This window comes from Canis lupus, chromosome 31 (assembly GCF_011100685.1).
Source record: "Canis lupus familiaris isolate Mischka breed German Shepherd chromosome 31, alternate assembly UU_Cfam_GSD_1.0, whole genome shotgun sequence".
Taxonomy (NCBI): Eukaryota; Metazoa; Chordata; class Mammalia; order Carnivora; family Canidae; genus Canis; species Canis lupus.
In genome coordinates this window covers 32,547,816-32,566,272 of record NC_049252.1, presented here as the reverse complement: position 1 = coordinate 32,566,272, position 18,457 = coordinate 32,547,816, and the positions used below count along the sequence as shown (strand labels likewise).

General features: G+C 42.5%; 1 protein-coding gene across 1 annotated transcript in view; it reads left to right on the top strand.

Annotated features, from left to right (window-relative positions):
* The window catches only part of KCNJ6 (potassium inwardly rectifying channel subfamily J member 6), a 260,697-nt gene that overhangs the window by 123,290 nt on the left and 118,950 nt on the right, over positions 1–18,457 (top strand). The gene's annotated exons all lie outside the window — the stretch shown is intronic.

The window sequence follows — 18,457 nt, the reverse complement described above, 5'->3', positions numbered from 1 at the left end:
CTTACAAAGACACTTATCCTACAGGATCAAGGTCCCCCCCCCCTTTGACCTCTTTTAACCCTAATTATTTCTTCAGAGGTCCCACCTCCAAATACAGACACCTTGGAAGTTAGGGCTTTAACATATGGACCTGGGGGGAGGCGAGGAGACACAAACATTCAGTCCATGACAATAGCAAAGATTGTGGATCAGGGGAAAGATGCCTTTGGTCATGAGACCAAGAACTCCACGTGCTCACGTGTCAGGCCTGAGCAGGTTACACAGATGTTTGATACATAACATCCTTCTCTGTTGGGTTCTGTTGGGTCAACACCCACTCACTGTGCAATGAGCTCTTGGAATCACTGGGGAAGATTCTTCTCCTAGAAGCATCGCTGCAGGATTCCTGAGCTCAAGGCACAGCTTTGGCACTGACTTCATGTCACCTTGAGTAATTTCCTCGTAACTTCTGTAGAACTCAGTGTTTTCCTTTACAAAATTAAGATGTTGGACTTGACGATTTTTTTGGATGAACCCATGATTCAAGGAGGTGGTAACAGGGGTGTGCTGGGTGGCAGGAGGAGGCTACTTGGAATTAAAAATATTCAGGGACTAAAATCACAGACAGATAACCAAGAGATGGGTTGAGATGAGGCAACTGTATCATTTATCACTCAAACCAGGTCCAAATTAGGGCCCTCAGGGGAGTAGAGGGGAGAGTCATAGGCATGATGGAGGCCAAGCCACCTTGCGGAGCCAGCCCTTGAGAGGAAGGCAAAAGGGTTCAGAGCCAGTCAGCAAGCACAGCCCTAAACCTCTCTGAATGTATGTGTGTGCATGTGTAAGCGTGTGTGCAATAGTCCCTCCCTTATCCACGGTTTCACTCTCTGAGCTTTCAATTGTCCTCAGTCAATTGCTGTCTAGAAGCAGATGATCCTCCTTCTAATGTATAATCAAGAGGTTGAAGATAACCCAACATTACATCACATGCCTACATCACTCACCTCACTTGGTCTCATCATCATGTGGGCGTTTTGTCATCTCACATCATCACAAAAAGGGCGAGTACAGTACAATAAGACATTTTGAGAAAGAGACCACAGTCACATACTTTTTGTATAGTAATTATAATTATTGTATTTTATTATTCATTGTTGTCAATCTCTCACAGTGCCTAATTTATAACTTAAACTGTATCATAGGAATTACATATAAAAAAGAAAACAGTATGTATAGGGTTCAGAGCTATTCATGATTTCAGGCATCCACAGGGGGTCTTGGAAGGTATCCCCCACAGATAAAGGGGGATTACTGTATTTTATATATATGTGTGTGTGTATATATCAGTTTTCTATCACCCCTGTGACAAATTACCACACACTTAATGGTTTGAAGTAACACAGATTTAGAGTCTTTATAGTTCTGGATGTGAGAAGTTCTCAAATCAAAGTGTCAGTGGGGCTGGTTCCTTATGGGAGCTCTCAGGGAAAAATCTTCCTCACCTCTCCTGGCTTATAGAGGCTGTCCACATTCCTGTGGCCTTGCCGCATTCTGACTTCTGTTTCTGTGCTCTCTCTCTACATCTCTCTCAAGCTCTCTCTCTTTCTCTCTCTCTCTGACATTGACCCTCCTTTCTCACTGATTACATTGGGCCCACCCTGATAATTCAAGATAATCTCCCCATCTCAAGGTCCTTAATTAAATGCAAAGTCCCTTTTGCCAAGCAAGATCACATATTTTGCAGGCTCTGGGGATTAAGACCATCATCAGGAGGCCTTATTCGGATTCTGCAGCGTGAATGTCTGTATTATATATCATATACATAGGTGTTTCCAGACAAAAACCGTTTGCTGTCTGCCCCCATGGGCGAGACAGTGCTGGACTTGCAACTGTCACCTATTATCAGGGGCTGATTGGAGGCCACATGATTGGGTGAAGGCCACAGAGTCTTGAGCTGGAAGACTGGATTTGAATTCTGTGTGGCTTCTTACTGACTATGCAATCACATGCAAGTGACTGATGTTTCTAGTATGAGTTTTCCAATCTGTAGATTGGGGTAATGGCAGGTTCCATCTCTGTTGGTATCATAATTAAGTAAGTTTGTGCTTATAAAGGGCTTAGACCGATGCCTGACTCTTGGAAAACTTTGGTGGATGGCACTCTTACTCTATCCCCCCTCATCACAATCTTCATTAGTGCACCATTGACCCCTCCGTAAATATGTTATCCCTTTCTCATGACTAAATTCCTGCTCTGACATCCCAGGGTTCCTGTGTCAAGAATGTAAAGAAAGTTTCCTCCTTTCTAAACCTAACACTTCCAGGCTCTGAGAACACTTCCGCATCTGCCTCCTCACCCAGCCTCTGCCGATTTTTGGATGATGCTCGTGTGTGAAAATATTTGTCATGTAATCGAGGCAGCTCAGTTACTCTGCAAAAGAGAGGACTCAAACTTGACATCCCCAGGAGAACATTTGCCACGTCAAGAAGCTTCCATCACCATCCACAATCTCAAAAGCTCTGTTTGACTAAATTCAGGATGGCTGGATGATTGGAAAAAATCGGGCTGTTTTGAGCTTGATTGTGCTGTAGCACCGTGCCCACCCCGTGCCCATGTGACTGTCCTTCCCTAATACACTTCTTAGAACAAAGGCTTTTGTTGGAAGGTAAGATGGACTTCTTTCATCCTTTCTTTCTTCCTTTCTCTGTCTCTTTCTTTTTAATCAATATATCTTATTTTTCAGAATAGTTTTAGATCCACAGAAAAACTGAAAAAAAAAAAAAAAAACTACAGAGAATTCCTTTATACCTACCACCTTTCCACCTACCAAAGTTTCCCTGTTAAAACCTTGCATCAGTGTGGCATATTTATTACAATTGTGACAGTGGAGCACCTGGGTGGCTCAGTTAGTTAAGTAACTGACTCTTGATTTCATATCAAGTCGTGATCTCAGGGTCCTGGAATCGAGCCCCAAGCAGAGGCCCCACTGATCATGGAGCTCAGGGTCCTCAGCTTAAGGATTCTCTTTCCCTCTCCTTCTGCCCACATCCCCCCCAAAATTGTAGCAATGTTGATGAACCAATATTGATACGTTATTATCAACTAAAGTCCACAGTTTACATTAGGGTTCCCCCTTTGTGTTGTACATCCTATGGAGTTGGACAAATGCATAATGACCTGTGCCCACTGTGGCAGTATCACAAGGAGTATTCTCACTGCCCTAAAAATCTGGGCTTCACCTATTCCTCTGTCTCCCTCCCCTTTAGCCCCTGGCAACCACTGATCTTTTCATTGTCTCCATAGACTTGCCTTTTCCAGCCTGTCACAGAGTTGGAATCACACAGTATGTATGTAGCCTTTTCAGACCAGTTTCTTTCACTTAGTAACATGCACTTAAGTTTTCCCATGTCTCTTTGTGGCTTGATGGCTCATTTCTTTTTATTGCTGAATAATACATTCCTTCTTTATCTTATTCTCTCAAGGTAATAGTTTGATCCACACTCTGTCTCCAATCCTAAAACAGGTGGAAAGACCCCACTAACAAAGGAATAGCAGGCAGTAAGAGATGCTCCCCCTCCCCAGCTGCCCTACTACCCATATGTGTGTGCGGTGAGATAACACAAGTAGTCTCTACAACCTGTTAGGATAAGAACCCAGCCATGAGCCAACCTGAATCACACCAAATCCAACAAAACCTCATTCTAAAGTCCCATACCACACACTGTTACATTTGTATTTCGAGAGTAGATGCTTTGGGGTGTGTGGGTGGCTCAGTAGGTTACGTATCCAGCTCTAGGTTTTGGCTTAGGTCATTATCTCAGGGTCCTGGGATTGAGTGCCATGCCGGGCTCCATGCTCAGCAGTGGGGGGGGGTGGGTAGGAGAGGGCCTCCCTCTGGCCCTCCCCTGCCCCCAATTCGCACTTGCTTTCTCTCTCTCTCTCTCTCTCAAATAAATAAATAAATCTAAAAAAAAGTAGATGCTTTTAAGTATATACACTTTGAATTGTGAATCTAAAAAGTTAATCTCAGTGCCACATGACTGTACATACAAACCTTCAAAGGTTAAAGTCATTTCAGAATCAATAGCATATGTTCTTTTACAGAAATATTAGTCTCTTCTTAAGGAGCTTGTTCCTACTTGACACAGAAGCTCCAGGGACCCAGCCAATTTCTGAGCTCCCTTGGGGCCATTGACTGTGTTTTCTTCAATCAAATTCTCCCCTCCCAGACAGCCTCCATAACTGTTCTGTCAAATGAGTGCTAAATCTTTGAAGCAAAGAAAATTCTCTTCCTGGGTGTGCAGTGGGCTCTGCAGGCAGACACAAGGGCAGAGACTGGGCTTTGTACAAGTTCATGGTCCCCACATGGCTGAATAGCCAGCTTCTCCCAATCCCACTGCTGTACCTTGAATTAAACTCATCAACAGATACCTCAAGATGCCAACCCAAAAGGGATGGAGGAGTGTCAGCTGCCCCCAAAAAAGCTGCCCCCACAAAGCTCAGAACCAAGTGTGAGAGAGGAGTCGGGTATGTGTGAAACAGGCCTGTGTCACCCTATGCACCGTTCATAGTACTGTTAAAGGACTCTGTGACTGGAGGCAGGATTAGCATCCTACCAGGTGAGGTGCTTGCGTCAAAATTCAAGAGGGCACCAAAAAACTCAGGAATCAAGACAAATACTAAGGCAATAGGTTTAAAAACGAAAGTGAATGCCAGAAAAATTCATGGTGAACAAAATATCAACATTTTTCAATAAAGACAGACTCCAACCCAGCCCTCAAATGACTCTTGAGAATTCGTGTCTCACTGTCCTCACCTTAATTCTAGCCCTAAGATGGCATGAGTGGTGTGAACATGCTTTGAAAACTGCAAAGAGCTGTCCAAATGCAAGGCACTATCACTGAGACTATATAATTATTGCAGATAATAAGGTCAGTCACAGTTCAGAGAAGAGACAGCTGTGTCTGCATGGACCCGGATGGTTCAAGAAAGTGTCATAAATCAAAGATGAACTTGGAGAGGCGGGTCGGGTTTATAGAGGCAGAAGGGAGGATGGGCCTGCGCCCACCAAGGGAGCCAGAAATAGGCAGGGGCAGAGCAGAACACTCACTGTATGTGTGCCAGAAGGCAGGGGAATTCAGGAGGTAGATACTGTCATGATTCAAACAGAAGATGGGTGTTGAAGCATTAAAAAAAAAGGATGGTGGGAAGGGGCCAGAGTCCACAGGCCTACAAGTGTCACCAAAAAGTCTGGGATGGATGTGACAGTCAGAGTAGTTTCGCAAGCACAAAATTCTAATGTCAGTTCAAAAGCAAGAACTAAAGAACAGAAGCAATGCTTTTACTGCTTTTTGTATATATAACTTATTGTTCCTCTATAAAAATAACACAAGCTCATTCTATAAAATGGGAAAAATACAAAAAGGAAAAAGGGAAACACATTCAGAATTATGAAACATTGTCCTTCCCTGTTCTCTAGAAGAGAGGATTATCCAGGAAGAGGTAGTTCTTTTTGGAGGGTGTGTGCAACAGTCCTAGAAACAGAGGACACTTGAAAAGTCCGGTATATGGAAACTGGAACTTTGGAGAAACAAAGTAGCAATGGGGGAGAGGACTAGGTCCTTTCTTTGGAGATTCTCACTCAAGCAGCTGCAACTAAAGACAAAATCATGTCCTGATCAGCATCAGATGTCAACAGACCCCACCCCCAACCCACCCCAGGAAGCTTTTGCTTGAATACAGCCTTGCTATAGATCAAACTCAGTTCTTTTCTAGCATGGAGAAAGGTAAATGACCTTAATGCCTAGGGTCAGGTTTCCCCCTCTTCTTTTCAACCACCTGTTATCAGCTAGATCATTAAGAACATCAAGAACATTTTCCTGTTCTCTAAAATGGGAGGTCATTCCTGGGTCTCTGCTGCATCGGGCTCCTAATACAAGACAGTGGGTTCCAGGTGAGCTGGGCTACAGTCCAGGATGGCGTTCCAGCTCTACCCCAGGCCACCCACTACTTTCCTCACTTCTGTAAAGGTTAAGATTCCTTTCCAGGCACCCACAAAGCACCTCTTTCTATCAGCAAATACCAGGAACACTGGCAAAAGGGCCAGATCCAGAAGTTCACACCAGATGTTTATTTTCCTTTGAGTGAATAAGATAGATTTGTGTTATTTGAATCCCAAAAGCGACAGCAGATATGTGGCCATTAATTCCATTTATATTGATCTTCAAAAATGCAATTCAATTTATGGAAAAATATGCCAATTCTTCACCTTTAATTAACTAAGCATAATACTTCATACTTAGTTCTTGATAAAAATAGTAACCATGAGCTTAACTCTAAGTACTGGAATGCACAGCACAATGTGCAACAAGACAAAATGCAAGTAGCAAGTATAACAATCCAAGAATAAAGTAGTACAGACCAGACATAGGTCCTAAGGGTGAGCATGTGAGCGCCGGATCTGTGCTGAGCAACATTATCAGAGAACATGCGGAAGGTGAACTATTCATCAGGAAAAGGACAGCAGAGCTAGGACTGAGGAGATGGGGGAGCCAGGGTGTGGGGGCGGGTGAGCAGAGGCCAATGACCTTCATTTGCTGGGAGAATAAGAACATAACCCTGAGAACATAACTATGAGCTTCTATTATCTTCTGAAACTCTCACCACAGACAATCATTTAATATCTTAATCCTATAAAGTAAAAGCTCTATTGTCATTTTATGGGTGAGGAAACTGAGACCCAGAAAAGATTAAGAAACTTGCTTGGAGTCACACATTTGTCAGTAGCAAAGCTGGGTTTCAGACCCAGCCTTTGATTCCAGGATTCTTGTTCTTACCTGCTATGCTATAAATAATGATAAGACATGAATAACCCAAATTGTCAGTGTTTGCCACCGAGATAAGTTTGGTTTGCTAAGCAGAGGGCATTGTGGTTAAAAAAAAAAAAAGAAAGAAAGAAAGAAAAACAGTCTTTAGGAAAATCACCACATGAGAATGGCCCAGAGAGGGCCAGACGACAGAGAAAAGTAGACAGTCTGGCACAAAATAAAGAGAGCATGGTCAAGGGGAAAGGAAGCATGCCTGGAGGGGATGCTTCAGACTGGAACTACAGAAGGAGCTTCAGAAATCCAAGCCTTGGTTGGGGATCTCCAGAGGGATGGAGCAACAGTTGCCCAAGAATAATGAGGGGATAATATTCCCAATGCTGTTAGTCCTGATCAAGGCACCGGGCAGGAGGCCCTTTTGGTGACCACATGGGGTGGCTGGAGAGAACTAGAGATATGATCTTTGTGTGCAATGTGTTAAATCCCAGTTTCCATGTTAGGAACACATTTCCAAAGGAAAGTAGACAATCCATCCTCCCCTCCAAAGAACTCACCTCCATGTGGATACACTGTTCCGTGTCCCCTGGGCATGGAGAGAGGATGTGAAGGGGGCAGGATGAAGGACAGCCTTGACAGCCTTAGCGCTTTCACACCTGCCTCTACCCCCTACTCACAGGGAGGAGAAAATAGCAGCTACGTTTTCCTTGCCACAAACTATGCTGATGTTGAGGAGATGAAGATAAATAGGACCTGATGGAGTAATGTGCCCTGGCTGGAACCCAGCAAGCTACAGACATGCATGTTGAGCCTCCCCTGACCCACTGGCTACCTCCCACACTCTCTTGGCCCATTCCATGAAGCCAACCCACCTATGCAACAAGAGTTGAAGGAAAACAACAGAGATCATCAGCCACAGGCAATATTGAGCTCCTACTGCATACATACATATTACAATCCACTATGTAACAACACCCCAGGGACACTGAAACCCATAGGCCCTGAGATTGCCCTAGAGAGGCTAAATCATGTGTTAGAACAATAGATGGGCACAGGAAAAGATAGGTTTTTCTTGCTGATTATGCATTTGCTAATGTATTCTGGATAAAAAAGATCTTTCCAGCAAACTCATTTTTCCCAAGAACATGCAATCATTTCACAGTATCCTTGTTGAGTTAATGCTGTGGGATAGCATATATACAGATATATAGTATAACATAAGGAAATGGAGGCAGAGATCTTCATACTACCAAAATATGTAAATTATATATTTATACTGTTTCAAATGTACTTTATCAGATTTAGTGAAAAATAAAATTTTTTGAATGTAAAGTAAAAGATGTAAAAAGTAAAGATAAGAAAACCAAATAAACTTCCCAAAATTTTTGGCTGGAAGATAGTAAAGAGCAAGAGAAACATATGCTATATAGATAAAAATTGGAAAATACTAAGGTGACAGCATAATCATGAGACATTCTACCCAAGCTTCAGAATTTTGTCTTTTAAAATTAAACCCATTTAGAACATTTAATTCTTCAGCATTGCTTCACTTTCTCTTTTTTTCAGTGTTGGAAAAATCATAGAGTACAATTTATGAGTATGATGATTCTAAAATAAATAATAAGTGCCTGTAAAACAAAACAACAGGTGACTTCCATCTGTTGTAACCTATAAATTGATTGAATTTCTACTGTAAAATGTGTACCTACACACACATGCAAGCCCATGTGCACGTGTGTGTGTGTGTGTTTCTATCAAGGAATCCTAAGTGTACAAACTGGAAGATTTCCACTTTATCAAGTGGGTATAAACATAGTAACAGGTGCAACTAATGATTAATTCTCTCATAGCACTCTGTTTCCACTGGGCATCCTTTGAGATTGGGATATGAAAACTCTTCTTTCACATATAATTTTAAAGCACTCTTTTAATTTCTGATGGTTTGTTTTTATGATAAAATGTCTTACAAAGTAGGGACATAGTCAGATTTACCATGAGTCAAGTGAAAGGCAAGCTAATGAGATAAGATTCTTCCCATTCAGAATTTTATTTACGGACCATAGACATGTGAATAGGTGTTTCTTAAAATAACTCTCATGAAATTCTAGTGTTGCAATACCCAGAGGGAGAAAAATGTTGCATATTCAAATAAAATTAGTAAACACCTCGTATTATGTCCCTTTTGGAACTTCATGCCCAGAAGCATCAAAAAGGCTATGAGAAATCCTAAAATAGGCACATCTCTTTAAAGTCATTTCTTAAACTTACCTGCCCAGAGAAACCCCTGCCTTTTTCCCCCCCAAAAAAAGCGTAGCTTGGGGAGTTTAAAGTAATCCTCGTAAAACTATACCTACCTCAACCAAAAAAAAAAAAGCAACCCACATTCATTATAAACTGGGTGGTCATTGCATTATTTACTATAAATCAGAACTAACCATCTGCAAAATCTCCTTGGATCCAGCGATGCTTCCATTCCGACTTCTGAGACTGATGAGCAAATACCCATCCACACTTCCAGGAGAAAGTTAGATTGTGTATCAGTGAAGGTTTGCCAGAGAGGCCGAATGAAGAGAAGACATGTATTAAGATTTGCCACAAACAATTGGTTTATGTAATTGTTGACGCAAATTTGAAATTGGTAACAGCAAGGTAGAGCTTGTGGTGAGCTAAGCATAATGTACAGGGTGCCGGAATCACTATGGTGTACGCCTGAAACTAATGTTTCATTGTGTGTCAGCTATACTTGAAGGAAGGAGGGAAGGGAAGGCAGGAAGGCAGGGAGGGAAGGAAGAAGGAGGAAGGAAGGAGGGAAGGGGGAAGAGAGGAGGGAGAAGGGAAAGGAAGAATGAAGGAAGGGAAGGGACGGAGGGATTGAGGTAGGAAGGAAGGAAGAAAGGAAGGGAGGGAAGAAGGGAGGGAGGAAGAGAGGAAGGAGCAAGGTAGAACTTGAGCAGAGGCAGAAGCATCTCCTCTGAGGGAAGTTTCAGCCCTGCTTTTAAGGATTTACAACTGACTGAGTCAGGTCCAAATAATTCTTCACTTTAAGTCAAGTAATGAAATTGAGTAACATCTTAAAAATACCTTCACAACAACAGCTAGATTAGTATGTGAGTAGATAACTGGAGACTGTAGCTTAGCCATGTTGATGTATCTACAAGATCCCCACAGCCCACTCCCTGTCAACTTGGCAACCATACATGTCCCCTTCAACCATACTTAATTTCTAAATAAAGACACGACAGTCATAATCTCACTTAATGGGACACACATATCCTGCATATAACCAAAAACATACTTACCTTTTCCTCAGAAAAGGATGCAAAGCCCTCTGGTTTGATGCTCAAATAGTATTCTTTAATATTCTGTACCTTAAATGCTGAGCTAGAAAGTTAACTACTATTAATATATCTTATGTTAAATGAAAAAGAGATAAGAGGAGGAAAAATAGGAAAATATTTGGAAGAATATTCATAAATATTCATTAAAATATTAGGAAGAAATACCCATAACTATTACAAGTCCTCATTTCTACAACGGGTCACATAACCAGAATATCTAGGATGGTCTTTACTTAAAGTCAGCTGATTATGAATTGCAATCACATCTACAAAATACCTTCATGGTACCTTTGAGGGAAGTGTTTGAGTGAAAACTGGAGACCATAGCTTAGTCATGTTGATATATCTAAGAGACCACCTTCTTTGCCTAGTGGGGTAACACAAATCTTCATTTGTAAGGAGTCTAGACCATTATCAGTCCTGCTAGTATTGGGTTTTGCAGTTTTTCATTGACTCTAGTCACATACTAAAGATACTGATTTAGAGTATGTACTGCATTTTAGAGGACAAGATATTTCTATCTAGCTAATGTTATAACTGAATCTCTAGAAGGTCATTCCAAAAAAATTAAAATCTTAAGAAAGGCCATTTCACCGTCTTATCAGGCTAACTGCTTCAGAATGATAGGGGAAAATGGTAAAACTAGTGAATTCCATGAGCATGGGCCCATTCCCATTCTTCATTTGCTGTGAAGTAAATTCCTTGATGAGAAGCAATACTGTGTGGAATACCATGACGATGGGGGAGCCATCCTCTAAATCCATTGGTTCTAGCTTTGGCAGAAGCATTGCACACAGAGAGGGTAAATCCAGACTAAATATCCATTTATGTAAAAGCAAAGTGCTGCCATTTCCATGATGGATGTGGTCCAATGTAGTCAATCTGCAAATAGAGGGCTGATAACCTCCATGGAATGGTGGCATTTTACAGTCTGCTTCTCAAAAATTGGACATCCAGCAGTGGCCATAGGCAGGTTGGCCTGGTGAGTTTCTGACTCGTGGGTAACCTCCACCCTCACCACCATGCCACTTTATTTGTGAGTCCACTGGGCAATGACAGGAGCAGCTGGAGAAAAAAGCTGAATGACATCCATCGAACAGATCATCCTAGCTACTTGTTATTAGGCTCTTCCTCTGCTGAGGTTGCTTTTGGTGAACATATACATGGAATACAAACACTTTCACACTCTTTGTCCGTTTAAAGACATCTATCCATATACCTCTTCCCAGACCTCCCGGTCCCCAATTTTCTGATCATGTTCCTTCCAAGTCCCTGTCTACCCAGCCATACTATTGGCCTCAGTCTGTGAATCTGTATAACCTCATACCTCTGGCCATTCCAGACAACATGAATATCTATCCATCCAGACAACATGAATAATCAGGTGTACTGATCGGAGTTTGTACCACTTTCATATATCCCGTCTCATATATATATCACTTCCATTTAACAATAGGGGGTTACTGTGCATGCCCAGCTTCATGACTTGGTAAATCAAACAACAAGCAACTCATCATGTGTAGCTGAGTTCATGTGGTAACTTGGTGGCTCATGGTTAAGTGTTCAGTCTTTACTAAGTAGTGGGCCAAAAGTTTTTTTTGTTTTTTTTTTCAAAAGGAAAGTAGTTATCCCAGAGGATTGCAGGGCTTTGCAACAAAATGGTAAGGATTCAACTGTGATTCAACTATAGAAGACTGCCAACAGCTTCAAACAGCATCTCTATCTGCTGCTGACACTTCAAGCATGATCAGATATGCTGGATCATATGGCCCAAGTGGCAGACCAGCTTGCACGGCAGCCTGGACCTGTTGCAGAGCCTTCTTTTGTTCTGGGTCCCACCCAAAACTAGCAGCTTTTCAGGTCACTCAATAAATGGGCCAGAATAGCATCCCAAAATAAGGAGTGTGTTGCCTCCAAAATCTAAAGAGGCCTACCAGGCATTGTGCCTCATCTTTGGTTGTCGGAGGGCCGTGACAACAAATAATGTCGGATTATTTCCTTTCCCCAATGCATACTAATCCCAGGAAATGGCTTTAGGTCCCTCTGGGGAAGACTAGGAGAAAGATTAACTGTATCAAATTTTGGCAATATGCTAAGATCCTTCCCCAAGGGGATCTGGCTCCCCTTCATTTAAGGGGTGCTGGATATAGGGAAGCCTAGGTGGCTCAGTCAGTTAAGCACCCAATTCTTGATTTATTTCAAGTCATTATCTCAGGGTTGTGAGATCAAGCCTTACAGCCCCACAATTTATTTTTCACCTTAGAAGGATATCTCGACATGTCCTGTGCCACTGAACCCCTAGGCATCTCATCAAGGTGTAAATCCTCTAAACTTCTCGTGGAATCTGTTGTTTCCCAGCCTCTGGCATTCAAGTGCCCTGCCAACAAGTCGAGAATCATTGCTACTTCTTGTTCACTAGGTCCAGTCAGCACAATGTCATCAATTTAAGGAAACATGTGATGTCCCGTAGAAGGGAGAGGTCATCTAGATCCCTGAAGGCTATGTTATGACATTAGACTGCAGAGTTGATATAGCCCTGAGGTAGGACAGTGAGTGCACTGCTGGCCTAGCTGAAAGCAAACTGTCTCTGGTGGTCTTTATTAACAGATATAAAGTAAAAAACATTTTCCAAGTCAGTAGCTGCATACTAGCTACCAAGGGATATGTTAATTTGCTCAAGCAACAAAACCACATCTGGACCAGCCACTGCAGTTGGAATAACCATCTGATTGAGCTTGTGATGATCCACTGGCATTTCCCAAGACACATCTGTCTTTTGTACAAATAAGGCAAGTTAAATGGGTGTGTGGTGGGAATCACCAGCTCTGCTTCTTTCAAGTCCTTAATGGTGGCACTAATCTTTGCAATCCCTTCAGAAATGCAATATTATTTTTTATTTACTATTTTAGTAGGTAGAGGGAATTCTAGTGACTTGCACTTGACCTTTGCCTACCACAATAGCCTTCACTCCATAGGTCAGGAACCAATGTAGAGATTCTTTCAGCTGCTGGGTGTATCTATGCATATGCATTCCAGAAATGGAGAAATAACTACAGGATGGCTTTGGGGACCCACTGAGCCCACTTTAAGGTGGACCTAACATTGATCACCTGACCTCCATAAGCCCCTACTCTGACTGATGGACCACAGTGATGTTTTGAGTCTTCTAGCATCAGTATTGGCTCAGACCGGTGTCTGATAAACTCAAAAATGTCTGATTATTTCCTTTCCCCAATGCATACTAATCCCAGGAAATGGCTTTGGGTCCCTCTAGAGAAGACTAGGAGAAAGATTAACTATATCAAATTTTGGCAATATGCTAGGATCCTTCCCCAAGGGGATCTGGCTCCCCTTCATTTAAGGGTTTCTGGATATAGGGAAGCCTAGGTGGCTCAGTCAGTTAAGCACCCAATTCTTGATTTCATTTCAAGTCATTATCTCAGGGTTGTGAGATCAAGCCCCACAGGGTTGTGAGATCAAGCCTCCATACTGGGCATGGAGCCTGGTTAAGATTCTCCCTCTCCCTCTGCACCCCCCACCTCCCGCTACGGCTCTCTCTCTCTCTCTCTCTCTCTCTCTCTCTCTCTCTCTCTCTCTCTCCATCTATCTATCTCTCGAAAAAGAGAGAGAGAGAGAGAGATTCTGGGTCTACAAATTGGCCCAAATCTGGATATTGATCAGGGGCTGTGATTCTCTGTTTTGGCGGGTCCAGATAGATTTCTGTTCACTAGATCTAAAACTCTTCCACCCATAAAGATCAAGTAAGAATTTGATAGACTGTCCATCTGTTTCTTTTCTAGAGATGTCGTGATCAACTAGCCAGTGCCATAGGTCTCTGTGAGTCAGACTACGATGATTACTGCTTTGACTCCCCTGTGCATTACAATAACCATGACCATCTTGTATTTTGCAATTAAGTACTCGTACTTAGCCCCTGCCACCCTGGGATCCAATTATCCTCATTGCACTTAAGGATTTTAGTTCAATGGTAGCAGTTACCACTTAGTCCTGCAGAAAAGAGCAAGAACAGAACTCCTCCAGAATATTGTGCTTCCCCACACCAATTGACTTGTCATGCTCATGGTGAAAGGAGTATCCTATGGACCCTCCTTGACTGAATGAGTAGATCTTAGGTGATAATTCCTTTTGAACATTCCAATCTACCCAAGCCTTTGGTTTCCTTCCTCAACATTATACTGAGGTAGTTCTGACATTTTAACTTTATTTGGTTTGGGCTACTTTTGAGTTTGTGTTTCAACTGAACAAATCAGCAAAACTTTGGAGTCCTTTCTAGCCCTCAAGATAAAATATTGAATGCAGAATTTCCTCCTAAGACTCTACCAGTGACAGGGTAAGTCTTAAAGAGAATCAGCAGTGTCTTGAGTCAACCAAGATGGGGAGGCCACTACAGGTTCCGCAGGCAAAACAAGGTAAACCTCCTCAGACAGTGGCCAGAGGGGCTCTTCTACTGGTCAGAATATAGGGTGGGTAGCCTCGGTTTCATAAAAATCTGCTCACCTGTCCCCATTCCAGTTTTCAGGATCCAGTCCTTCACAATCAATTCCCTACTTGTAGCAATTTTCAAACTCTCTTCCCTGGAGCTCTGGAACTTCCCAGGGGGAAAGGAGCGGTAGGGCCCTCGGTCTCATTACCATCTCGTCCAGAGATGCTTGGCTCCTATCTCTTAAAAACATCGAGTTTCTGTGTAAAATTGTATTTGGAAAAAAATTTGAAAACAAGACAAAGTCAGGTCGTGAGTCTTCCTCAACTAGGGAAGTCTACAGTAGGGAACTGAAAACAAGATGAGGGGATGTACTTTGTCGGCCAGAGGTTGGCATAGACGCATTAGCACCTTTTGCCTCGACCGTGCATTTTCAGGAGGAATAGACAATATTTTTCCATGCTAAGATGCATGGGCCCCGGGGAGAAACAGCTTTTACATGTAGGGCTGTCCAAAGTGACACAGCAACAGTGCAGCTTGGCCTCAGCCTAATGCCCTCACTCTACCCCATACTGCTCCATACCCTTTGGAGCCACATTGCCCGCCTGTTGTCCAAGCTGGTCAGCATTGGTCTGACCTTGGAACAAGCCAATCACTCACTGTGTCGGGGCCTGATGAACTCCTGGTTCCCACAGAGGAGGTAATTACAGTAACTGCACTAACCAGGATGCAGGTGGGAGATGAAAAGGCAAGCAGTGCCCTTCACCAGTGTGTGGTTAAGTCCATTACCATCTCTGCAACACTCACAGTCACTTCCTGGGATGGAATCCCAGGCTGATTCATCCTAACTACACTGTTCCCTCCTACACACTACACCTGAGCACCTGAGATAAACTTCCACCTGAGCTGTGAGTTCACCTTCAAATAGCCAGGCTTCCCGAAATACGTTTCCACACCAACTCAGAAGATAAGTGCCCTTTCCACGCAGTTGTATTTTACCATCTGAGTGTCATCCACCTTGTACTAAGAGGCAGTGGGAACTACAAAGCATAGAGAAAAGTCCTGTGTGTGGATTCCAAGCCAACTTCGCACTAGGAGGACAAGGACTTCATTCCACTCTGAGCCTGCCACCTCATGTGCTTCTTGGAGATACACCTGCATTTAAAAGCACATATGTATTAAGTAAATCAAGTGTGACAAAATCATTAATACAGTGCCTATAGCACATCATAAGGATCAGCTCTTACCTTTTATAAAATAGCAAGAAAACAGAGGGCTTGAGAGTCTATGTATTATGTAACTCCAACGCCACCTTCCATCTTGTAAATTCAGCTGTTTTATTTTGGTTGCTCAGTTTTTCACTTTTCTTCTTCCTTCTTTCTTTAGCTTGATAATTTGGTAAGAATAAGAAACTACCAGAAGTTTTAGAGATACAAGTGTAATAACTCCCCACTAGCTTTAAGTGTCTTCCTATGTGTTATTATTAATGTGCAGATTCAGAAACCAAAACAAAAGCACGTGATCCCTCAGAGGGTTCCCCAAATAACCCAGATGTCCCTGACTGCTGTGTCACACAGTAAATGGCCCTGAGTACCAAGTCACATGGCAGACGTCCCTGATTGATATGTCACACAGTACTTGTCCCTGACTGCTGTGTCACAGTCACCTGTATGGGTGGCCTCAGAGGATCAACTTTACTAACCAAACAGCTCAAGAAGGACGAACAGGCTGACATATGGCTGAGACGAAAAAGTCAGACAACTTGCAGTGACTCATACAGATGCTTGAAAATAAAAAATCCATACACAGCCACCTACAATATTTTAATTTAAAAATTTTACCCAAGTCCTTTGGAAATATAATTTGCATGAAAGCCCACATTTCTAAAAAGGTTTTCAGTTCTCACATATGATTTCCCAGACCTCCAGACTTCTGTGTCTCCTTCTAAGTACAGATCATTTTCTAAGCTTTGGTGTATAAAATACAAACACCAATTTAAGCTGAAATCTAATCAATCCACTCTTTCAGTGGATGCAGGAGACTTAAATTCAAATTCCCATCAGAATTTTTTAAAAGGCAACTTCAGGATTTGGGGAGGGAGAGGAAAAACAGATCTTTTGCCCACCATCTCTATCTTCTGGGTTTCTAGCCTCCCTGCCTACTCCCCATCCTTCTCTTCCTGGTTGGTAAGTGGTGAGAGGCAGGTTGGCCGCCACGACTCGAGTATGGCCAGCCTGTCCCCTGGAATAGGCCACTAATCTGCTCTGGCTGCTTCCTTCTTTCTGAATGGCGGAATTTTAACTAAAGGGTTCAGAGGTCTCTCGCAGATCTTACATATCACAATCCTACTCTCCATTTGGCACTTCTACCCCATTCTATGTTGTCATTGGTAGATTTGGAAGCCAATCTGGAAACACAAATGCGAACACATACCTAGGATTTCTCTAGGGTGAGGATAAGGCTATCTCTATCACTCCAAGTCTTTTCTTTCCCACCTGGACAAAGATGTGTGCACCACAGTTTTGAAAGCCATCAGATATGACGTTCAGAATGATTCTGATCCCACACACAGCATGCCCAGCACTAAGATGTGGTATATAGGGGGCGGAGAGACTCTCAGAATACTGAAGTTGGCCTCAAAAGACTTGTGTCCTGTTTTTCTGGATTCTATCTTCATTTCCTTTGGTGCAACTGTCAAGCAAGTAAAGCATGCCCCCTCCCTTTGCTGGGAGCCTTCCTCAAGTTCTCTCAGAGCTGTGTGCCGTTTGGATGCTTTCACGGTCCCAGGTCTCATCACAATGCCCCTTCTCACCCAAGGCTTCCCATCCTGTTTCTGCTTCCAAAGTCTACCATTCTTGGTTGCTTTTTCCTCTGGATTTTGCTCCAAAAGGACTACAATGGGATCTAGTAGATTAAATGTATAAACAAAATCCTGCCAAAACTCCAGCAGTTACTGTGTTACTCACCCCCATGCCTTCTGCCCCTGTGCCTAGTGACAACCCACTTGTCTCCAAAAAGACCTGTGTCAAACATTGGAGACAGGCCCTTGAAGCAGATATTTAAGGAGTGGTAGGCAGGCTTCCAGTGTGGCCAAACCGCATTGCAAGAGAGGCATCCCACTCCACCCACCCATGAAACCAGCCATGCACACATTTGCATTCATCTCTACCCCAATCCCTCTCAGAAAATAGCTTCCAGAACTATGCCATGCTTTCTCTAGAGGTAAGATTCATGAACATATTGTGTAGGACATGGAATGAGGGTGTTACATTTAACATCAGATAACTTTGCAGCTTCTAACCAATGGTGTGTTGATAAATGTTTATCAACAGGCTCTCCAAGAAAAAGAATGTACACACTTACACACACATACACACGTGCTTATTAGAAATCTTGCTGATCTAAAGAATGTATAGCACATAATTTACTACAAATAATATACATAATAATTTTTATCATAAATGCCACATAACCAATTGAATCTTACAGAATTTTTTTAAAATTTTTGCTGGACCAACCTGTGGCTGCAATTGACAAATGAGTATAGTTCCAACATGAGTGTTGGTTGAGATCTTTTAGCAAAACAAAGAAGGTGAAGATGCACGTTGGGATTTCACTCATTCATCAACGTCTTGAGCAACTTCTTTCCTGAATCGAAAAATAATTTTGTAATACTAGGAGAATATTTCTTCAGTTTCTTTGTGGTATTCACAATGGAATGGGTATGGACATGACATACTTTTAAGTATAATCTACATTATTGTGGATTATTATTAATCACTTCCTTAAATCTAGACCAGGATTTCTCAACTTCACTCTTGACATTTCAGACAAGGAAATTTGATGGTTCTTTGCTGTGGGCTTGTCCTGAGCATATG